The sequence below is a fragment of the Rhopalosiphum padi genome, chromosome 4 (genome assembly GCF_020882245.1).
Source record: "Rhopalosiphum padi isolate XX-2018 chromosome 4, ASM2088224v1, whole genome shotgun sequence".
NCBI classification, from domain to species: Eukaryota; Metazoa; Arthropoda; class Insecta; order Hemiptera; family Aphididae; genus Rhopalosiphum; species Rhopalosiphum padi.
In genome coordinates, this window is record NC_083600.1 from 17,140,554 (window position 1) to 17,167,694 (window position 27,141).

The 27,141-nt window shown below is 24.5% G+C and overlaps 1 protein-coding gene across 1 annotated transcript in view; it reads right to left on the reverse strand.

Annotated features, from left to right (window-relative positions):
- The window catches only part of LOC132930229 (ankyrin repeat and death domain-containing protein 1A-like), a 71,899-nt gene that overhangs the window by 44,305 nt on the left and 453 nt on the right, over nt 1-27,141 (reverse strand). The window lies entirely within an intron of this gene.

Consider the following 27,141-nt stretch of genomic DNA (forward strand, 5'->3'; position numbering starts at 1 on the left):
ATTTTTTTTTCACTGTCTTCTATCCTGAAATTATTAAAATAAATGAAAACGCGTCATAACAGAAAGAATGTGTAAAAAATAGAGGTGTTCCTAGTAAAAACACGGGTTATAAAATAGTAACATTAAACGAAAATACAGTTTAATATAATTTTACATGACGCGTAACATACGTATTACAACGGCAATGAAAATTATATTTGTTCTGCTATAAAAATAATAATAAATAGTTATCTAGTATTTTTGTTTTCGGTAAAAAAGTTTGGGTATACCTAAAATTTTGAAAATTGTTTTACTGCATAATAATTTTATTCTGATAATATTACCTTATTTGTTGTTATCGGCCTTTTTTTATATTATGAAACATGAATAATAAGACAACATAATGAAATAATTATATTAGTATCTAATTATTTGCATACATACACAAATACCCAAACATTATTCACTTAACCAATTGTAGCTCATTATTTTGTTCTATTGTCTTATTTAATTATTTGTCAGGTTATAATCAAATACGATCTTGTCAACAATATATTATTAACGTTTGACCGTTCCTTTTTATTATTTTTTTTAAACTTTTAAAATAGCATCCAAAACAAATGTTATAATTTAATCGGAGGTGGGTCAATAAAATTATTTTAACCAATTCAAAATGTATGAACCATATTCAATATATACAACCATTAAGTTAAAAAAAAATATAATATAATATTTAAATGTAAATTTCAGATGACGTTGGCAGTTATTTAATTGCTCTCTCTCTCTCTCTGACCCATAGCGTTTGGATAAAGCAGAGCCAGTTGTGTATCTTTATGATAAGAGTGAATTGACCCATTATTAAACTTTAAGTCAGAAACATTATATTATGCGTTTGTAGATATCTACGTCGGTGTTTTGAATTTCAATTATTATGTAATTTATGTCTGTTATGAGTATGTATATTAATAACATTTAAAAATGGCCATAAAACGTAAAATATCAAAGTAAACAAAAAGGCCAACGTGGCTACGTACAAATAATTTTTAAGATTTAAATTTAATGATATATCAAACCAATATTATATTAAATATAACAACCTAAGATTAGCTCTATTAATATATAAAATTGTCCAGGTTACGCACTGGTCAGACATAGAAAACAAATAGTGCACCGACATCCTTTTAATTAAAATATATTAATTTTAAGGGTTAATGCTTAATTGTTTTTAATGCTTTTTCGTCTAACTCAATGTTAATACTATAAAATGTTTTATATAAAAATTAAAAATTAAACTTTAGTATTAATATTGTTGTATTTTGAAGTATACACTTAGTTTGAAGTATTTTTTATTTTTTATAAATACCTACTTCAGACGATGTTTATATTTACATGACAATAGGATACTATGATTTTATGTCATTCAGCAAATTTATGATTATATAAAACTCAAAACCACTTAAAAAAAAAAAAAAAAAAAATTAAAGATATTATCTAATTTTCTTTTGGGACTTATGTTAAAGAATATAAAATAAAAATAAATACATAGAATAAAAGAGTGTCATAAACTATATAAACATGTTATGTATATATATTTTATTGTACATTATACGCCCTGATCTTTAATAAGCTAATACAGTATTAATATTTTAAACACGCGATGTTAACCCAATTGAAAATCATTATAAACGATCAAAATTTAATAACAACTTGAATTTAAAAAACAAGTTCTTTCATTATAATTATTATATATTATCACAACATTATAAAAAGTAGCTAAAAAACATATACCTACAATGAGATTGATGATTTTATCAACGTACACAATATATTTATTTATTAAAATGTAATAAGACGTAGGTACAGTATATAGGTATAATTTGCATTTCATTGTACAAAGTATAATATAATATATAATAGTTTAATCTATTTTTTTAATTTCCATTATTGTGACACTTGAATTATTAATTGGACAGATAGTGCTAATAACGTAATTTTAATTAAGCCTGGCAGATTATTGTTTAAAATGAAAATAAAACAAATAAACTAGACGAACGATTTTGTCTTCTGAATAAAGGAAATTGTGGTACACACTGTTTTTATATGGAGTCACTTTATTTTATTTTGTCTGTTTGTGTACGTTACACTCCATAACTTTATACGATCTTGGCATATTATCTTACTATTATTACTAGTGTTGTTATTAGATAGCCCACTGGTATTCATCAATTTTGTTTTAATTACAACATTTTCAAGATAAGTCTCTTTACACAGGATACGCGGTAAGTATTATGATGGTTGTAATTTGTGTTTTCACTTTTATATAATAATATGTTCTACAGTACAATGTGTATTGTAATTCAGATAATCGTAACTTTTTACCAAATCCATTGAATGTACATTTTTGCAACTATTACGGTTGTGTTTTTATAATATTGAAATTTAATTCACAAAGAGTATGTTTGATAGGTATTATTTTGTTTTGAATGTCACAGTGTTATTATACTTCATACAAATGTATTTTTATTGTATACCACGCAAAGAAGCAAGTAGAGTTCTAGGGGTTTTCAAAGATGACCATCTCATCTCAAATTCAACATTTAAGTCATGAGAAACGATGACTGGACACGTTTTGCATTATCCATTATTTAAATTTAACTATATAGGCATTTCGTTATACTGCTGTTGAATAAATAAATTAAACGAAAGGACTATTTTATACTGTAACATTTACATTATTATTTACCTACAGAGGTTATAAAATATACAAATATAGTAAGATATTAATAATAATGTAATATAAGTAATATTGTACTTTGTATAAAGTTATTAAGTATGATAAGAACATTATGTATATAATATATATACTACTTTAAAACTATGTAAGTTTTTATTAATTTTTTTTTTCTCAGAATTTATTTCTTTTTCAAAGTTTTTTAAAACTATTAACTTATTTTTATAAGTATAGGTATCTACTTATTGGAATATATAAGTGCATTTATATTTAAAATATCAGTAATTCCTTGTAATATTGTATTATTAATTTTTTTTATTACATATTAGTAATAGCATATATTTAATTGATTTTGACAAAAAAATCGTTTATATTATTAAATAATTCTTTTATTATTATTATTATTATATAAATAATAATAATTACAAGACAGGGATCTCCCCACTGGGATGATAACCCAAACATGTCTTTGTATATATTTATCAAAATGTTTATTGATTAATATTTATTATTTATGTACACTATTGAAAGGTATTGTTAAAAACCATTGGTCATTATATTAAAAATAATCTTCAGTTGATTTAATATTAAAAAAAAAAAAAATATTATGTAATACATTATTGTCGTTATGAAGTTTGTAATAGTCAAATTTTCGTATACCGTAAAAAAGTATAAATAGCTTAATGATTGTATTAACATTAAAAAAAAAAAAATGTCATAGGGTATAAAAAATAATATTATATATAATGAAAAAACATTTTAAATCCCTTCGATTAATATTTTTTAAATCGCATAGTATAAATATTGTTGATGCAATATTATCCTATGGAATTGAGGTTTCTGATATCAACTCTCAGAGGTTAATAGGATTGTAGCTGTTGATAGGATATCATTCTGCTTCGATTTATTTTAGAAAAAATATCATTTTTCTACAGTTTTCAGAGGTTGAGAGGTGCCTATTGGATTTTGAGATGAGTAGATTTAAGTTTGATTTACAAAATAAACTGTCCAAATCAATGATATCATTAAAGCTGTACAGTTGTTTCGTAGCCACATATATGTATAGTCGAGTATGCTAACTATTGTAGGTAGAAGTAAAATTTGTGTTGATAAAATTTGTTACATATTATTGTTAATGGTGTTGTGTTACCCTCCTGATTTGTAGTTTCTGGCGTACTGACGATACCGTATTTTTCAACAAAAATTGAATGCTTCGTGGTAAAAACAGCGACTGGTTGTACGTGATGAAAAATGCCAATTTATTTTTGTCCGTGTTTGCGATAGATGATGATTGCATCTATGGGAAGGCGAATATAATAGATAGACGTTTGATTTTATTACAACGCATCATAATTCATAGTGCATCATGATCAATTGAACACCTGGTCGACAAATTATTCACCTACAAGATCTAAGTTATGACTTTTACAAAAAAAGAAAGATATACAGACAATGGGCAGTGTGTATAATAATATATGTTATACGTGTTTAATATTGCCAACACCTACAGTGGAGGACGTGTTCATACACCAACAATCATGTCAATAAATTTCAAACATTCGGATTCAAAATGCATTTGTAATTGGAAACTACTCGGTTGAACGCATATGTTCATTGAATAACATCGTATTGTATTCGCAGACATGTGACGTACACACTCAACAATTATATTATCATACCGTGCCTATGTACATCACAAATAGAATCTATAATACACTATACAAGTATATAATATATATATATATATATATAAGGTATATTAGTACATAATATTATATATATATACATAAATATTTACACGGTAATCGTTGCGGGATCGCTTATAAATTATATTAGCTATGTATAGTACGCACAAAAAAGATAATCAATATACAGCACAAATCGTTACAAATTTAAAACTATTTTTGTTACTGATACTTAATAAATATAGGTAGTTTATGAAAAAAAAAAAAAAAAAACATTTCAATAATTTAGTGTATGATGTATATTATGTTAGGTAGGTACACATAAAGTTTAGAATTATACATTTCGCAAGGGATACATCGATTTTTGTATACATCGTGAAATGTACAATTTTGTTGTACGAAGTAGATGGATTACAATTTACAGAATAAGTTGCATAATATGATTCTCGATGTGTACTACGTTCACTGTAGAAATCACATATGCAAAAACATGTTATACAAATAATATTTTAACCACAACCATTATACTGTTGTTCACATGAAAAAAATAATAATAGGTATGTTAATAAATATATATTATTATTATTATTAAGACTACATATTATAATTCGATAATCATATTATATAAATTCACCTACCTTGTCAAATATAATATGTTAGCGCATGAAAATTAAATAATATATGTATGTAATTTATTGATGACTAATAAATTATAAGTATACAATATCTTTGTACAAACTACAAAAACGTTTATTTTTTTTATTTAAATATCACAGAACATAACATACAATAAGTGTAAGTACTTTTTGTTTTATATTATAATTTATAATACCTACGTATACATTTATCATTATAACATTTCTGTATACAAAAACATAATATTTTCAATAAACTTGGCGCTTCGAACATCAGTTTGTTTTATTTGCACCACTTGGAAAAATGTTATCAGTAGGTACAAGGTATATTTAGTATATTCAATACATCAAAAGCTGAAAATTGATTACGACTGTTTAATTGTAAGTACTAAATATCATTTGTTGTACTGATTTTAAGTATTCAAGCCATCCATCGTTAAATTATAACACCTAATGAAATTATGATATCTAACTATAATCAAATAATTTATTTATAATTATGAGATAATGCATTACCTATGATATTTCTAGAATTGTATTGACTTGTATCTACCTACACCTTTTACAGTAACGTTAAATTTGTATCGATTGAAACAACTAAATATTTTAACTAGTTACCTATCTAAAATATTTGTTTTGTAATACCAGATAAACATATTATTTTTTTTTTTAATTGACAAAATCTAAGATTTTAACTCCATTTATTTGATTTATTGCCAGCCATCTTTACACTTTTAATATCTTACATATATATTATATATATTTGCATCTTTCAGCGCTTTGTTGCTTTTAAGAGTGTCAAAATTTCCCAAGTACAATTATACAACTAATAAAAAACGAATGTCAATTGTTCAACTGAAAAAGTGAAGGTGCTCCAAAACTACAAAATATTTAAATTAAATGATATCTATGCTACTTTAGCGGAAGTTTTTTTTTAACCGAACTAACGTTAAAAATGTTGATAAATGACTCTGGCAATTTAATATTAAACTACCATCATCGCAAGACTGCATATTAATAATTGGATCAACCTGTCCGCATGTATTGACTTCATTAAATATAATTTTAGATTTATTTTTTGTTTCTCGTTAATATCTCATAATGATGTATAATATTCTTGTTTATTCATATAATGACTCAATAACATAGGCAATTTTATAATAACTATGATAAGTATCTATTATCTACTAACTAGTTAGCTCACTTATTTGACAAACTATATGAATTTATATATTTTGATTTCGGTAATAATATATAGACTATATAATTTATTGATAAATTCGCTGTGAATATTTGACGAAATAATATAGACGATTATTTAAACTCCCCATTAGTTAACCAATTTTCATATCTAGCAAATAGTTCCAAATTTTCTTTCAACGATAATACTAAATTTATTTTTTCAATGGTATTTAATAAAATCTAACAACCATCGATAACAATCGACATCACCAAATGCTTTTAAGTCTCACAAAAAACAAATATATAAATATTATAAATATGTATATAATAAAATAAAACAAAAATAAAAGGTTTTTTTAGCAAATTTTATATTTTATTTATTTGTATTTTATGGTTAATTGTAACTTAAATTATTGTAATATAATCATCTATACTCGTAATTCAAAATAAACTTTGATTGTCTTTATAATTTGTAAAGTATATAACTATAAACTAAATTACATGAATAAAAACATTCTGGCTGTTTCTTATTACTTTAAAATTGCTCTTTTCACTTTTGCAAATTAATATACTTGAACATTATTATTTTTCAATAACACCATTGTTTTCAATCGTTTAAAACACTAGATATTGATTTAAATAATTTAAATGTTATTTAAAAATGTATACAGGCCTGTATTTTTCGAAATTGTATAAACTTTAATTAGTTTTTTTAATGTGTTATGTCTTATGTATTCTATTATTATTTTAAATTTTCTATTATTTATCATAGCGTCAGTAATCATATATTACGAGTTAATCCATTTTTTGTAACTAAAACCATCAAATTAATTAAATATAAATATAATCTGTGATGAGTCTAATTATTTAATACATTTAAATTTAAATATTTCATAAAAACGAACAAATATGTATAATATATTAGAATATTTTTATGTTTTGTATAATTAAGCAAATTAAATTAATGGTTTTTTTTTTAAATATGTAAACATTTTATTTCTACCATCTTGTATTTAACCACAAATATTATTGATGCCTGATGGTTCTTTGTTGAATTTTTTTCTCAAAAAATCCAACAACATTTAATCAACTATTAATCGTTGAATAACTGATATGGCATGGAAATTACAAGTGCCAAAACTAAGGATTTAGGTACCTAGGTGCAGATCAAATTGTATATTATGTATTAATTTAATTTAGTTTCGGTGTCTTGGGAGCCCTCTCGTGAAATTATTTAGCCTCCCGATAGTTGCAGCACTGACAATTACAAAATGGTACCCAATACAATATTTTACCTTTATTCGATTTTATGAGCCTATTGTTCTTTAAATTGTAATATATGATTAATAATTATAATTAGTTATTTATGTGTACCTAAATTTTTATTTGTTTTATACACATATGTTTTGTTATAATTTCGGTTTTAGGTACAGGTATATTGTAAATAAAATACTATGTATAATCAATAGTTGTACGCCTATAATGTTGTTCTAGTTTAACAACAGAGATGCAATTAATTTTCTTATTCAATACCCATAGCGAAATCAAATATAAATTCACACGAGAACAATTACAACAAATCTTTTATTGTGTTTTGTATTCATGAAATCGTATAAGAGACGAAACTATAGTAATGTGTATTATTTGTTTTGTGAAATATTATATTTTAATCATTTTTGTTTTAGTGATTTTTTTTTAAAATTTCAACCCATTCTTTGGTTTTATATTTTAAAACAGGAAAATTGACTAAATAATTCTTCAATGTACATAAATATTAAATATTTAGCAATATTTATTTTTATTTTTATTATTTATTCACTCGTTATAAGCATTTCCAATTCATAGAAAATAAGTGACAGGAAATACCCCAAAATTATATTGTAGTGCATTATTATTACCCCATTAGGATTATTAAAATTATTATTTTATATTACATTTTTATGAAATAAATAATAATTAATTAGCTATTTATTGGTTCAGCAACATGGACAAAAAATATATTACTTCAAAATATTAAATTAAAAACATGTGAATAATTTTTACATATTATATTTTTTAACTAAGTTTGGTGTAATAAAAATATTTCATATTTTTAACATGCCTAATTTTACTGAGCAAGTATAATGAAATAAATTGAATAGTATTATAAAATAATTTCAACTTTACTACTTGTATACCACAAAGAACGAACGAAATATTATTATAATTTAATATAATTTACTACCTATAATACTCATTTTAAGCATTTATTATTTTAAACATTACAACCGTTTTGTTTTATTTTAATTACCTATTCAATTAATAAAATCGATACAGGTGTATATAAAAAAAAGCGTACCGCGAAATATTATTTTGATTTAAGAAATATATTATGGCCTTTGTTTGTTTGTTTGTATATATGCATATTTCGTACTATCAGCTATAAACATTATAATATATTATTTACTTATTTATAAGTACGAGAATGTTATATAATTATTAAAACATTACATTTCATTATATTTTCTGTAAAAACGCACTCACTTTATATTATATTTTATTATTATTAATTTTTTTTTTATTTATCGTGTAACTAAAATAAGAAAACTTTCTAATTACTAACGTTATAATTATACGAATGAAATAGTTGATAAATTATTAAATTTTTTTGAATTATTAAATAATAAATAAACAATGAATGCAATTGATCACAGTAATTAATAAATTAAATATGCCGTCATGTCGAACCTTGATAAATAACATTGTGTTTTATACCATATATTATAATACTAGGTTTGTGGTAAGTCTATTATTTCCGTGCTGTACGCATACAATATACATGTCGCAGTTATATCGACTCAATATCACAGCTATTAATAAATATATAATCTAAAATTTACCTATCGAAATGACCATACACCATACATCGTAAATCGCACATATTTTGTTAAAATTGGAAATACTCCTCCGCAAAATGTAGTATGATTGTATGTTTTACATAGTAAACAACATATTTCACTACGCGCAGCTTATCAGTATACAATCTATAGTATGGCCAATGCCTAAGCCCATTCCCACCTTCGTGTATTGTTATATTATTTATACATTGCAATAGTTCGTAAAAGCTGTGTCCATTCTATATAATAGGTAATAACGAATAATGGTGCGGTTATATTGGATTATTATACGGAACACTCAAACGCATATTATTATATACGTAGTATGGTCTAATAATGATAATTTATCATTAAATATATCATAATATCGCTCGCTGACAATCGCAGCGCACGATGGACGGGCGCGATACGACGTGTACTCGATAGATTTCATTGCAGTCATCACTTGTCACATATAGAAAATTGAATAAAAATGTCAAAATATAAAAATATATATGCAAACAACGTTCACATCGTACTCGCATTATACTGATTATACTTATACATAAAAGTATAAAATATACATAGTATAAAGGTACCGGCTTTAGAATTTCTAGGGTGGTCAGTGGTGACTTCAAAGGTCAAACAACTGTACGCTGACGGCAATAAAGGGTTAACTCTATCCAGCACTGATTCACCCAACGGATTCGTCCGTCGTAATAGCCGTCGTCTACATTTGGACCGGAAAAGTTATTCGAACCGGACGTTATGACGCTCAAGCCGTCACATCAAAGGGTGATATTTTGTGAAGAAGATAGTAGAGCTGATTTAACTTATATATTACATCATAATAGTGTCTAGTCGCTGACGTATACGAATAGGCATGGTCATCTGATGTCTAAAATCGTCTCAGTTATCATAAGTACGGTTTATTTACACGAGACCGTAATGAATTCTGTCTTATGTTATTTTTATCATGTCGAAAAATCCTATTAAAAACAATAATAAATTGAGTTTTTAATTTTGAAGTTCAGTTTACTCCGCATGACGCATTTTCACACCCCGATTGACTTCACTGCTCCACTGTTACATAGTTCCGCGTCCACAATCTCATACAATTCTATCAGATCTATAATATTATTTTAATAGAAGTTTGGGAAACAATATTTTTAAATTATATAGGTCAGTTTTACCTCTACCAAACGAGTCTAACAGCTAACTTTTAGATAAATGCCTTGTTAACAAATGTTTCGCACCTGCAACCCATGCACTAAATAATATAATATACAATGGCTATTAACTGCTGAAAATACTATAGGATAAAGCACAATGCTTTTTAATGTAATCAGTACAAAAAAATATAAATATATATAATTTTCGTATTTTATTTTTTAGTCCAGTGTTATACAACTTAGCCAACGTTAAGTTAGGTTACACTAAGTGTAACTATATATATTATTATTTGGCATTTTCAGGCATTTTAAATGCATGTATCAACTCCGCAACATCCAAGTATGTATTCCATTGTATTTTCTACTCGTTTAAAAAATCAAAAATCAAAATTGTATAAATTAAAACAGATTATTAAATAAGTATGAATGTTAAATAACTAATATTTGTATACTGTATAGAGTAGAGTATAGTGTACATAATATATTTATCTAATAACCGTTACGGTTGATCGTTAAGTTAAAATTATAATAATAATAATATGGTTATAATAAATGTAATATAAGCTAAAACTAATATTATTATATCTTGTTCCTCGGTACCTGTCTCGTTCATTTCCTACCTTTCTAATAAAATCCCTCCACTTTTCATATAGTGATAATAACCCCATCATAGCTCTCGAAAATGTAACAAATAAAACAACGTTGATCTATTCAATACAGAAAGCATGTTATTTCTAAAAATATTAAATTTACTTTCACCTCTATTTTACCTATATTTCGATATTATTGTACCTTACTGTAGATTTTATTTTTATTCTTAGTTGTGATGTTATTAAATCAAGATCCTTTCAATTGTATTCATTAATATTTATAGTATACCTACTATGGGATAAACGTATAATTATTTTTATATTATTATATTCTATAGTGTACTTGAATATCATGTACCTTTTGTACTTGAGCCTACACGGCTGTATAATAAACAATATTATAAAAATTATAAATAAATAAATAATATAAACAACAGGCATAGAAACAAGTTTAAATTACCTACATACAGGTATGTAAAAATTGATAATTTGAATAATTTGAATAATATATAATAAGTCAAATTTTTCATATGACAAAGAACAAATATGATGGATTAATTTCATAAATTTCCATTCGAATCAGCAACAGTTGCTTCTCTGATAACACTAACCTTTTCTAAATCGACTTCACTGACCCTAAAAAGGTGACATAACGGCCGAGGTGACGGATCACTACCCATTTAAAAGAAAAAAAATCAATATTATGTAGCTATTATTGTATTCTATATTATACAATTGTGGGATAGAAGTTGGATCCACAAGTTGCTTTTTAGATGCCGTTTTATAAATACCAACTAGATGTCTAAATCCAATTTTCCATCTTCAATGTTGTAAATCAAAACATTATTACTGCACTAAAAAGTGATAACAAATAAATAAAACATACATATCATAGTAAAATCAATACATTTATCGTTTCGTTCAGAATCAAAAATACGAAATAAATTATTAATTACTAATTACCTTATTTTATGTTAAGTTAAAAGACGATTCTTCTAGCTGAAGAAAGAGTCAATTCATAATAGTATAATTCAAATTATAACGACTCGATAGTATTTTGGAATTATTCGTACAAATATAATATATATAGACATCGATCTCGGTACGTACGATCATACGTCGTATGTTGAAATGACAAGTTCTAACCGCAAAAAAAAAATCGTTTTCAAAATAAACCCATTTAGTTTTATCATAATCTTAAACCAAAAATATACACTTGGACTATAGGTCAGTAAAAATATAATACTGTTTATGCCTCATATACTGTTATTATTATTATTATTATTATTGGTAAATTAAATATCAACAGTGCGTTTCCGTATTTATATTATTATATATTAATATACATAATTAATATATTTAATAATTACACGCTTACCCCTTATAGATATTATATTTTCTCTTGTGTACGGTGTTCGATTGGGTTATGTTCCGTTATTTATGACGTGAGTTGTCCCGGCCGTATTGTTTTATAGTACGTACAAAAAGGGCGGTGGCAAAGCGTTTTAATGAGAACGTCGAACGGTTTCGTAAAACATCATAAAATAAGTTCACACGAGCTTTTGATGGACATTTTACGCATGTACGACTGAGTTATGCTATCGGGCACGGTGCATGGTATTAATTTTCCTATATTTTCAATTTTGCGTTTAACTGCGTGTCGGATCGATTGAAGGCTGGTCATGGAATATCATCAAATAAAATTGTAATTTTAATAATTTATTACGATATTGAATTACCACCCGTGCAGTATAATATATTCCCCATGGACATGTTAAACTCGGCGGTGGGATCGAAAACATGCACGATTTATTTATCTATCTATTTTTACTAGTTTTTATTCTAAAATATCCAAAAACCAGTTTTTTTATCAAATTTCTTGATTGTTTTTTTAACGGTTATATTAGTTTTCTTTTATATGTATATATATATAAAAAACAAACAACGTTTAAAAAAAAAATACAAAATTAGTAATTATAATTTAAGTTTGTGCTCAAAAATATATAACAATTAATTTTATTTGATGATAGAGGCTATTCATTGATAGAATCTTTTAAAACTTGTTATAAATTGCTACTTTAATGAGATAACGACAACAACGTATTTTGAGACGTCATAAAAGATTTTCAGGGTGAATGAACGAGGATTCAATTATCATAATGTATACAATTATTTCAATTTTCAAAAAAAAAAAAAAACCAAGTGAGACAGTATGAACTACCTATCACTTATCCCCACTCTAAAATACGTCATGGCAAAAATTGTCCAAAATATCTAAAAAAAAAATAACAGTGATATGAAAACAATATTATTGGAGATGATTATAAAAATAATACTGTTGTGTCACAGTTCAGTGTTTTTTTACATATCGTATTAAATATCAATATTCACAACCGATCACAAAAAATGTCATGTATATCATTATAATATGCAGAATATAGTTAACATTATGAATTTTGAAAATAAATGTTTGACGTTGTCATCATTATTATGCGGAATCGAAACTGAGATCTAGTGAAGGTTAACTTTTCTTTTATATGTATAACATATATCGTTCCAAAGACTGATGGCATGACATGATACGTTACACGTCAAGGAATCTCATAATATTTAATGTAAAAGTAAAATTCAGTCAAAAGTTCTACTTTGTAATAGGTAATAATAAATTTCCGTTATAATATAAGCCGATACGTAGGTATATTCAATAATGAAAAAATAAGTTAATTAAAATATGTAATTATTAATTCCAATAAGATACATTATTATTTCATTTAGACTGCTGCTGCATACATAAAACCAGTCCAAAAAACAAAAATGAGAACTATTCCCACGATTAAATAGGTTAAAAAAAATTGACCAATTTATTTAAAACTTAAAAACTATGTCAATTAGTTATTTAACTATAATAATAATTATTTTGTTTTAATGAACCGTTCGTTAGCGGCTCAAAAGGTCGTGAATAGCCCACATGATAATAAGATTTATGATTTATTTAATAATGTCGAACGGCTGAAAATAACTATACTAATTAATTCAAAGCAATATAATATATATATATATATATATATATATATGAAATAAAATCAAATGTTGGCAGATGAACTAGTATAACATAGGTACAGTATAAAATAATAGGCCACCTAAAAATACTAAATTGTAAGATAAATTGTATAATATACTATTAAGTATTATATTATATTAAGAGTATGTGCTAAAAATTATTTAGTTGTCATATTGTGTCAAAAAATTATTTTAGGTATTTTCACCACGACCAATAACAAATAATAGTTAATAATTTGCACCACGAATAATTTTGGAACGTATTTCAAATTATTAACTTGCAAAGTTTTTATTTAATTATATTAAAGCTATCAAGGTGCAAGTAAAATATGGAGAATACTATCTATCAACTGCTTCCTGGAAATCAAAAGACTCTCTTGACACTTGCGCTTTATGTGAAGGAAACCATCCAACCAATTATAAAGGCTGCCAAATTCATAGGGACCTCCAGCATCGTCGTCAGTTTATAGAAAAAACCGCTCCCTAAAATATTAAATCCCCGTTGTATTAAACCATTCCACCAATGACTCGCGTCCTAACTCCAATACTCAAACATACATCGATTTACTCAGTAGCTACTGCTTAAAATCATACGCTTTCACCACATACCAATATGACAAACCTATCTAGTCCTTAATTTAATCATAAACAATTTTACAGCAGAATCTAATCAATGATCACTCCTTTGGTTTCCATTTTTACTACAGTTATCTTGCACTTCGTAGTAAAAAAATATCATACCCACTCATTTTTAATTATTTTATCATCTTTTAATTGAATGCCGATGATAAGCTTAATGGCTTACTATTTAAGCAAATTAATTACACTATTCATAGACAAATTTCCATGGAGTCGGTGAGCGGTTTCTTACACAAGACAATCACATTATCATGTCATAATACCTCTATAATCACATATTATATGCTTATTGTACAAACATTATATAAATTATATTTTTCGAAATAAAATAAATTGTATTATAAATTATAATTTAGGTATTTTAAAATTCATTGAAACAAATTATTTATCTATGTGAATTTATACTGATTAGGTATAGGTACATAATTATTATTATACATTTTTTTAATATGAATACTATTTTATTTTTTTAATACCGTTTAAGTTTTTTTTCATTTTTTTTACTTGGTTAATTTCAAACATAAATTTCAAATTTGTTAACCGGGAAGACAAATGCAAGATATGCTGTGTGTATTATAGTATATTACAATCAATTGTGTATTGTGTGGAAACTCTAAGACAATCGAACGTGCTTATAGTAATTAATTAAATAATAATAATTAAAAAATAAATATACATTTGGTGGATTAATATTAATATAAAACAAATAAGTCATTCATAGATTTAGGTGGAATCAGATGGGAAGGAAATGTAGGTTAGTCATATAATACGTATTGTATTGAAGTGAATATTCGAATTTAATATCACAAGCGTTTTATCCCGTCAGTGATTTCGAGTACATTATTTTTTTCATTTGACATTGAGTATGGAATATTTCAAAAGTTGCAGGGTTGAAAAGTTTTGAAAAAAAAAAATAACTTAAAATTATTACTTCGCCTAAGTGCAGGTATATCGTTGCCACGTAAATACTACAGTTTCATCTACATAGGAAGCGATAGGTACCGTGTTTCCGGTGACTCAGGGCCTCAGGTCGAGTATGCTTCCAGCTGGCACACGAATAAAAAAAACCGTTTGAGCACAAATCTTTAACTATACTCGGTGAACAGTCATAGTCTAAACCGGATTTGTTGTATATAAATTCTATATAATAATGATTATTTACATTTTACACTTAACGTGTTTGTAAATAGAACACACACACACATGCAGATTTTAAATGAGTTTTTACTTTTTATCTTCGACCCGTATAATATTTTCTGACAACACAATACCTATAGGTTCCCAAGTACGAATTCCCGTTAGTCTTCATAATATTTCTTTTGAACGTATGCGCCGATAGGCGATAATCAATATTTCTGAAATTACGAGACACGTCGTTTCCCCGACACTGCAGCAGTAATATTATACGTAATTTTGGCCACCATAAGTCCATAAATCGCACGCCTCCGTTTGACGTCGTTAAATCGATACGTCGTAGATCTCGTCCATAAATTATTTATCACAAACAATAATAGTGAACCGAACGTTCTTACAAAACCAAAGTTTCGTCCCACGATGATTTTCCTCGAATAGCACACACAAAAGAAGTGTTTGAAAAGTATCCGCGCTAACAAGTTTCATATAATCCGGTGAATTATTAGAAACGTACGGTAGACCTTTTACTCCAAAAACACTTTAATCTCTCATGTGCGTAAACGAGTTTGTTCGGTGCTTAAAGTATGCAAATGTGTTTCTAGGGCCACTGATAATGTTTATCGTGATATAGTACATTATTTACAATTGAATTCCCACGGGCTATTGGACATCGTGTACAAGTGACGTTCGCGTTATTATCACGTCACGTACTCGTAACTTTATAACAAACAGAAATTATTTTAATATTGACGAAAACAACCGATCAATTTATTGATCGATTGATTTATCATTAAAGCTATAGCATATTTTTTTGTTTTAAAATTTTACAAGAAAAAAAATATATTATCAGTGTAAAATAAATTCTATTGATTTGATTTTTACAATAGATTGGCATAGACGTTAAAATATAACAAATATTTTATTTCAATTAGTTCTACTTACAACGTGTTATAATATGACATTGAACATAATATATTTTGAAACATTTTTATCCACCTTTATATTATGATAAATTAGAAATACGTGTTTCTTAAATCCAATACACTTTTTTTGGTTTGTAATATGAAACCATGATGGTAAAAATAAGAGAAGAAAGAAGAAAAATATTAATTTATCTAAATAATTATTAAATACATATTTTATTATATTTTTATCAATAAATTACTTAAGGAGTAAATATTAACTTTTTATTTTATTATTAACCTTTTTAACTTTTTATTTTTGAAACTTCATAAAATGTTCATTGTCTAATGAATATTAATAATTTAAATGTTCACTATTATATTATGATGATTATTTAAATAACAATATACTCAAATTATTCAAATACGTTTTTTTAATAACATTTTTTATATTTATTCTATAATTTAGGTAGGTACTCGGAATGATAAAAAAAACTATGCCTTGCTAACATTTAGTGAACGTATTTATATTCTCGACTAGACAAAATAATGCGAAATTAAGTATGCCCGTCTATACAGTTAAATGTAATATTATTATCACGTGTGTTATTTTTACGAATAGTGCGTATATATACTTAAACTGTTATACCTACCTATTAAATAGAGGGATGGAAACATTGGAAACGGATTTAACGTTTGTTGTACGAAGATAATAAAGCACAAGAATATACGAGCGCAAATTAACATATTATTAATTTGTCATTAATATAGGTAGCTTAACTGTATAATAAGGAGAAAAGACTGAAATCAAATTTAGTAAAAAAAAAAAAAAAAAATACAAAATACAAAATCATTAGCTTACAACATACAGATTTGTTGGTTAAAAATAAATCATCTCATGTGATCTGGGTTTGATCAGTATTGATCAGTATGTTACAATTTTGAAAGTAAAAGAATTCGTTTTGAACATTTCGAATTTAACCGAATAAATTTAAAATGATAATACACCTTATCGTTTCCGCTATCTAGCAAGACTTAATTTAACAATTCTATTATAGGTACTATTCCTATTATATTTAGGTATTATGATGGTTATCATAACCGCATACTTTCAAAAAAATTTCATCGCGTTGTTCAAATCCGAATGTTTTTCCAAAAATTAAACCGTTCAATAACGCACACATTTATCTAAAATCCCATTATCGTTTAGAACCGTAAATCACATAATCATAAGAAATTAAACTAATCTATAGAATATTGAATACACTAGGATATTATTTTATTCAAATCTAAATTTATGTAAGTTTAGGTACATAGTACATACTACATACTATATTTTATTTTATTATTTATTAAATTATTTTTACAAGGATTTGATTACTGATAATAAATGTTTCATTTTTAACTGTTAATTAAATATGGAATGTGATTTTGAATAATCAACCTTCTAAATTTCCCTTTTTAACAATAGGAAAAATATATGTACTATTGATAAACGGTCTAAAATGTGCGGATATGAATGGTGAGTGTGCGGTTTTGAACGACGCCCATCTATTAAGCAGCTAACCAATCTCGATTCATTAATTTCATTTTATTTCCCGACTGATTATAATATTTTATAAAAAAAATCCTTTGAATAAATTTAATGCTTTTCGTTGTTGTGTACAAAGCTAAAAGTATTTATTTAAAATTTGTTCTTCATAAGAGTAATTTATTGAATAAACTATTGTTTCAATAAATTAATTCTAAAAATAAAATGTTTAGGAAATTTAATCTAAAAAAAGAAATGTTTATAAAGATCAGTTAAAATTAATTACATTCATCGAGTTTTTGTTTTTTAAAGATAAGCTACTTATTTGAATTTTTGTTAACATTTAAATAATAATATCAAATTAACACATATTTTTTTAAATAGTCTCTATTTAATCTATCCACTGAATTATTTGGACCATCATATATTATGTATATAATACTTAAGGCCAAATTACACATCTATAAATTAAGCTATCGCTTAAACTCCATTATTCCTTACAAAAAACTCTATGCCCGATTCGTCAAGAATACACAATGACTACTATAATCTGTGTTTATGTAAATGCACTATATAAGAAAAATAAAATAATTAATTTTAATTTTAATTGAAATAGTAATCTATAAACATGAGTATAGTATTATTGTTTTATTATATTATACAACGCGTGTATAATAATATACATAAACGTCATACGAGTATTATATCTAAATTGAATAAAATACTCAATTTAAGTCAAAAGTAGTATATTCAATGTGGCATGTGCATAATGTAATATGTAATAAACTAGTATGTATAGGACGCATGTCATCTATTGGTATTCAAATGATGTGATTTTGCTTTTGATTTCTAGTTGTGTATGAACTCTTCTAATGGAATGAATGTTTAAAAAGTTTGAAAATTCCTCCACATTAGACTGGAAATTAGACACATATTTATATAGTGTATCTACTACAGTACATTGAAAAGGTTATTTTTTGGAATTTTCAATCAGAAACTTTTTGCATTATTTCACAACTTTTAATACATTTATATTTTATAGTCGTTATATAATTTTCGAAAAGAGTGTAAAAAACTATGCACATGTATAAATAAGTATTGACATTGTTAAAAATGTGTGATTATTTATCCTATATAGTTTGTAATTATTGTATTTTATTAAGTCTCTAAATTTAATGTAATCTTTTATTTAATACTGATTATTAATAAGGTTTACAACTTAAAAACTCTCTATTAACTCTATTATATTCCAGTCATGTATCAGTTTAAAACCATTTTTTAAATTTTACTGATTTATCAATGTTTTTGAAACTCGTATAAAATAATTAAATAATAATAATAATAATGTATTAAATAATCAATAGCACAACAATCTGAAATATTTCTACACATCACATAAATTATAAGGTAACAAACATAATATAATTAATTAATTTTTCTACGATTGGAATTTTCTGTATGAAGTTTTATTAAAAATCGTCGTTTTATATTACATTTTACATAAATAAATACATATCCAGTTGATTATTTCTTTTCCTTTTGAAAAGTCCACTATACCTAAATACACACACACACACACAAACACACACACACATATATATATTATATATATATATATATATATATATATATATAATTTTACATCAAGGAAAATAAATATTAAATTTCATTGTAATATATATTTTATGTATTTTATGCTTTTTAGATCCTTAAAAGGACTCCGCGTGTTTTTTTTCCAACTTACAAACGTTCACATAGACAATATGTGTTCAATACAAAATATTATAGTTTTAAAATTTTAACAACTCACGTAAAAATGTTACCAAGAATAATACCTACACCATGCCATAGACACTACTTTTTTTATTTAAATTGATAATACGTCATTTTTTTGTTATATTAATAATATAAAATTAGTTCTACAGAACGTAATATTTCCATGTTATCAGGTTTAAAAACAAAAGCAACATGTGGGGTTGTAGCATTCTCCTAAAAAATCCATATAAAATGATATAATATATTAAAAGGTATTATTTTTAAACCATATTCTAATAATGAATACCATAAACGTAAAATAAAAATATATATTTATATTATAATTAAAAAATGCTTGCGTAAAACTAGCTTCAAAAATAAAATATTTAAAAAAAAAAAGATACTTAAAAAAAACTCTTCAATGTTCAATTAGCTATTCAAGTTTACCAACTGGTAAACTCGCTTTAATAAAAAACTCACGAATCTAAAAAGAACTGCGAAACATAAATTTGCTTTGTTACACGATTGTAAGATGGGAGACAACGCATGCGGGTGAGACGTTCCTTAAAACAAAAAACTCGTATTTTAGTACACGTATTATTTCATTGGCTTTAATTTTTAAAATGTGTTGATAAATAATACCTCCGAAGTAGAATCATTTTATATTTATATTGGAATATTGTATTTTTTTGTTGTTTTTGTTATATTGTTAATTAATTTTAATCATAGCATATGTATAAAACAAACATTATATATTTTATCCATACATATATAACACGATAAAGGATTAAACAACATATAACGAGATTAGTATCCAGCACTTTTCAGGTGATTTTAATTTTGTTATTTTATTTAAAATAAATGCGTATTGTCAATGATAAATTCGTGGAGCGGTTTTTTTTTTTTGTGAACTGGAAAGTTCTTCCTTTTGAGAAACTTGAGTAAATATCATTGTATGTCCGTCGGGGCTTATAATAACTTTTCGGTACGTGCTCGAGTTTCTTATGAAGCATTTCAGGTTTTCTTTATATTCTTGACTCAGTTATCAACAAATCGCAACGTTCAGTCGGTGAAAAATATGTCACTACATTATGAGAATATTATTCATCTGTCAAAAGTATATAAAAAAAACAACAAAAAAAAAAAAATTAAAAGACAATGTTTGAAATAAATGTTTAATAATTTGGTCATACAAATATAGGTAATATTTGTATGACCAAATATATCGTAAAAACGGATTAATTAAAACAGACAATTAAAACATCAAAGTTACATAAAATGTAAATATTTGTAAACTTTTACATACAAACAAATTTCATACATTGATAAATTGAAGTTAAATATTATATTTAACATAACTTCAATAAAAACTAATTCAACTGAAAATTAAAATAGCTAGTCATTACAAACGATTTTAAATTATGTTGTTTTTTTATATAGTTAAGTTTGAATAACATAATGACCACTGCAAATCAAACCACTTTAATTAAAATTAAGATATACTAGTAACACATTATTTACTTCATTAATTATTATCATTGTTTATAATAAGCAACAGATAAGCCTATCCATATCATTTTTAAATTATAGTACTACATAAGTCTAAAAAATAAATAAATCAACTTAAAGTAATATTAAAGTGTAAAAAAATAGTTATTGATATACGAGTAAGTAATCAAAATGTGTATATAAAAAAAATACTGACGATAAGATTTTAATTTTAATTTTTTATTTTTAGTTAATCTTTTGATTGTTAATTAAACTTTTAGTAAGCTAAAATATTTTAAACCTTAATTATTACAGAAACACGAAAATGTTTAGAGAAGTGAATTACATATTTTCCATTAATGGTATTTCATGACATTATGACAAACTTTGCTATGTTTATGACTGAAGATTAAATTACTACAATATAACAGTCAAAATGTTTATAAATAATTTAAATATAAACAATAAAGTATAAGATATAACACATCAGATTGAAGAAGATGTTAGTGTATTAAATAATTATACAATTGAAAATGTCAACAAACATCACAAACTCATTGTTTGATAACTAGGACCTTGATCCTAGGTAGAATAAAAATAATTATTTTGGTTCTATTTGTAATAAATGGAGAAATTAATACTTTTCGGAACACATTTTATTTATTAATTAAAAATCAATATTTTGGAAGAAACTCGCTTTAAATTAGTATTTTGATACATAAATATTTCAATTTTCGTATTAGACCGAATTTAATAATTTTCTGAATAAATTAATGCAATGTTACATATTAACAAATTATGAATATTATAATTTCTACATTATCACTTGTCATCATTAAAAACTTATCTGTATATTAATATCGTGAATTAATTAATTTAACTAAATATCTAATGTTTAATAGAATTTAATAGTGAGAAAAGTTTGACAAGCATTATTTATTGTCAATCAAAATAACTTTTACTTGCAAATATAAAAAAATGAAAACATGAGTTACTAATTGACATTAAAAGCGACTGAAAACTACTCTTAAACTTTAAACGCAAACTATGTATACTGTATAGTAATATATATATATAAGTACCATACTGTAAGTACTTATATCATAAGTATTAAAGTTTATATGTTTAACAAAATAAAAATACCTATATCTAACAAGTTTAAACATTATAACTTTTGAATAGGAAATTAAAAACTTATTCCTTTCGAGTACAAAAATATAAAATAAATATTTTCAATCCACCTAGATATTGTCAAGATAATTTAAATTATTAAATATTTAAATACATTATCATAATATATGTAAATATTATAACTAGATTTTATTGATTAATATTATCTTTCCATCAAATAAACAAAACATTTATCGATTTTTATATTGTAATCTATTTTAGAATAAAACTCAAAATTTAAATTGTTTAATAGATTAAATTTTAATTCAACCAATTTTTTTGGTTCGTGAGTAATGTATCACTTTATCTTAAAAATGAAAAAATGACAAAATATTTTTTATAACTAATCTAATAATAAGAAACTGAATAATTAACTTTATGCAAACAAGAAAATCTATTTTATCATCTATATAAAATTGTTAGTAGTATAATTTTTATTGAAGTAAAAATTACAATATGAAACAAGATTGAATTATCACATCAGTTCAATAAAAAAAAAAAATAATAATAATGTAAATCAATATTTCTTAGTCACTCCCAATTTTCACTGCTGCCAAAAGTATCTTTTAAAAAAAATATATAATTAATTTAGAAAATAAATAAATTTATGATAACTCATGTTAAAACAAATATGTTTATTCCTTGTCATATTTATTCAAAACCTAATGAGTTACTACAATAGAAATATAATTTAAAAATCATAAAAGAAACGTATTGTAAAAAAGGAATTTGTACAATTTGGCGAATTTAGTATTATTATTATTAGATGATGTTTGATTAACTTACTGAAAATAATTGAGAAAAATATGCACATCTTGTGCTAAATTGCCTATACAAGGTGCCGTGTTACAGAAATAATATTATTTATTTATTTTATCAAAAACTATTGTATTATATTATACTATTGTATGTTACAAAATAATCTAAATATAGTTATATTGTTTTCAAAACAACCCTGCTGACGAAATAAATATTACACCATTTATATTTAAGTTTTAGTATCTATTTTATATAGAAATAAATATTTTAATACATAATTAATTATAAGGCAATGAAAAATTACTTAGATGTTAATATAAAATATGTTGTAAAAATGTTACTCTCGAGGAAAAAATTTAATTTCTATAATACTCCATATTTTTTTAATCTAAATTAATAAATAAACTTTTAAAATCAAAATATCAAATTGATACATATAAATTATAAACGTATACAACTTCCAATTTTAAGTTTTAAATAATATGATTTAAATTATTATTTTAGTAATTTATTCAAATAAACATAAACTTTTTAAAATGTTTCGAGATTATTTTTATTCATTCGATGAATTTTTCACATAATTAATCTTGATGAATACAATTTTTAAAAACAAATTAAATAATTAATTTCAATATTTAAACCTTATCATACATTTTAAATGTCAAAAGCAGAGGTACTATATTATAATATAGTTTTGTTTAAAAGTCAAATACAACCACCTAAATAATCGTTTTAATTTATAAAGAAATTAAAAAAAAATTATAATCTTAACTTTACTTTAATCCTAATGAAATATTATTATTATGGTTCAAACTGAATTTCAAAAATTGTACTATGAGTAGCATATTGTAGTATGTTTTAATTTACGATTTAATTGTATAGCTGAAAAATTGTATTTTATGTAATATACATATAATTATTATACTTATTAATGATAAAAATAGTAATTATTGTTGATATTATAAATCGCTATCTTCTTTTTGTAAAGTTACAAAATAATTCAATCACAAAAAATTCGTATTTAGTAAAATTACTGGTAAAAATAGTCGCTTATAAATTACTGGCATTGACGCTTTTAATACACTATATTTTATGTTTATTTTTTACTGTTTTATATTTGTATACATCAAAACACTGACATAATACTTTGTTATATCTCGTGGTATATTATTTTAATTAAAAAAGTTAATAAGCGCACACGCTAATAAATGATAACATGTATCACTAAATAAATTGTACTATAAAGGTAATTATAATAATAGTCTTATTTTTATATAAAAATAATTAGGCAACCTTATTAATATTACATTTGACAAAAGTATAGATGGGATTTTAGGAAATATATTTGTACCTACCACTCACAATTATTCTGTATAAACATATTTTATAATCATTATTATAATAAAAGTATTATTTTTTTCCAACAAATATTATACGGCCAACAAAAAACCGTCATACTTTATAATAAAATTAGTTACCTATCTAATAAATATAAGGCTTAAGATCTCATTTTCTATAAGTACACACGATTTTCAGTTAAATTATACGTACTTTTAAAATGTAAAATGATTAAAGTTTAAAAGCGATTAATGTGAACAGAAATTAAATACTTTTGCCAAAATCCGCCTGTTCACACTTTAATTATTCGTTGACTATATATACATATCAATTTCAAAGTAATTATATTGTCGTTACCTTTCGTCTGTAGTATTCTATTTATAAATGTTTAATGTATTTATCTCTGTATTATATTGGTCATTCGTGAGTTATTTAAAACCATTCATCATCAAGAAAATGCATATTTTTAATCATTATTTTTTTTGTTGTTTATTATAAATATATTTATGCATACTGTTATAACTTATATAACTATACAGTATAACTAATGACTTTACTAGACAACTCACAACTGATATTTTCATAATTTTACATTTTACTTATTTTTATTTATAAAATGTGACTATAATTAAGATAAGTTTATTTTTATTTTTCATGTGCACGCAATATATACTCGTAATATATTTACCAACCATATACAAATTTCAAAAATAAATTTATTTTTATTGCCTAGTTTCGATGGTATGTCCCCTAATAGGAAGTTAATTTTTAAATTGAATTCAGTTTGTAGTATACACGTCCACAGAAGATGATCTTCTATTAATAAAAGGTTAAAGTATCTATGTATATTACATTTGTAATTTTTACGAAAAATTTAAAAGCGTCCACTATTTTAAAATGTGTCTACTTTTTATAAATTTCCGTCAATAAAGATTTCAATATAATTAGTTGAATAATTTTTCAAATTCTAGCTAGAATATCCGAGTGTTTATTATTTGTTTAATTAATACACATTTGTTGATTTCATACAGAATAAATTTCATAAAATTTATCTTTTAGTTTTGTGCGTTAGTTAATGCTATATTACATTATTAGGCGTTCCTATTTTTAAAAGCACAATATTATTATATTTGGTTTTATCACGTATATTTGTTGTTTATTCCTTTAATTTATTGTAAAACTATTATCTATCTTTGCCACGTTGTCTAAATATCTTCTTGTATCTATTCTTAAATATTGTTAATTTAAATTGTACGCATACTGTAATCATTATTGGTCTACGCTTATGTATTTCTGTGCGTCATTACCCTTCAATGGTGTCATTTAATAAATAATAATAAGAAGAATAAGAATTGTGAGATAAAAATAATATTGGTAAATTAATAGAGTGCATGACTCGTTGTTATTTAATACGTTTTTAATTTTAGAATTTTACATTTTTACCTATTCCTTGCTTGTAATAAACTTTACACTTTTTATTCCAATGTTACTTCTCTTATAATCTTTTGTAGCTCAGATATCCTATTTAATCTCGGGTTTCCTTCTAATATTATGTATTTACGTGTACAATGTAGATACATTTATGTAGACTCATTTAATTGTAACATTATAATAAACAATTAGCATAATTTCTTTTTTTCAAAAATTCAATTAATATTATAGTATACATTTTCTTTCAAATAAGTATTTTTTAAACTTTAAATATAAAGAAAAAAATAGTTTATTAAAATAGTTTTTATTTTGGACACGGAAAACTTGTTCCCTCCCATTTTATTAATAACATTTCTTTTAAAAAATCATCTGAATAATATTTTTGGTTTTGTTTACTATTAATATCTTAACACAAATAAAGACTCATAGTTATGGATTTTTGTATCAAAATATTATAGTGCTTACAAAACTCTTAACCGCCTTTAACTGTTTACATTTTTGTTCTGAGGTGGGTTTGTACTAATGTTGACTGCTGTCTAACCTTTTATACTAATATAACTAATACAATGAAACAACTCAATTTCGTAAATTGTTTATTTTATTGGCTATCTTTGAACATATTATTTTAAAATATATATGTTCGTTATAAAAACTTTATGTTATTTAATACATCCTTTTAATTCGTTATAATATTATCTATTGTTCACCGACTCCATTCAAATCCAATTGCTTATTTATTTATTAATTATTCGTAAAATTATAAAACTCCATACTTGCATTTTTTACGTCCTGACTACAAAAAAACAATGGCCTGTGTGATTGATGTGCACGTATCAATCACATTTACTTCCGTTTACCGTATTAGTGCACTGATTAATTCCGTTTGAAAAACTAACGAACACTTATACGATGGGGGAGGGGGCAACACGTCTCGTCCATACAAAAACAATAATAATAATGATAACTACGATAATCGGTCGTACCTAAATGGTGTTAAATACATTTTCAACAAACAAATTGTTGAGAACGGTCTTGTTTGTGCAACACCATACTTCCGTGCGTTTGAACAATCGATCAAACGAGATCCGCCGCACGTGTTTCCGTA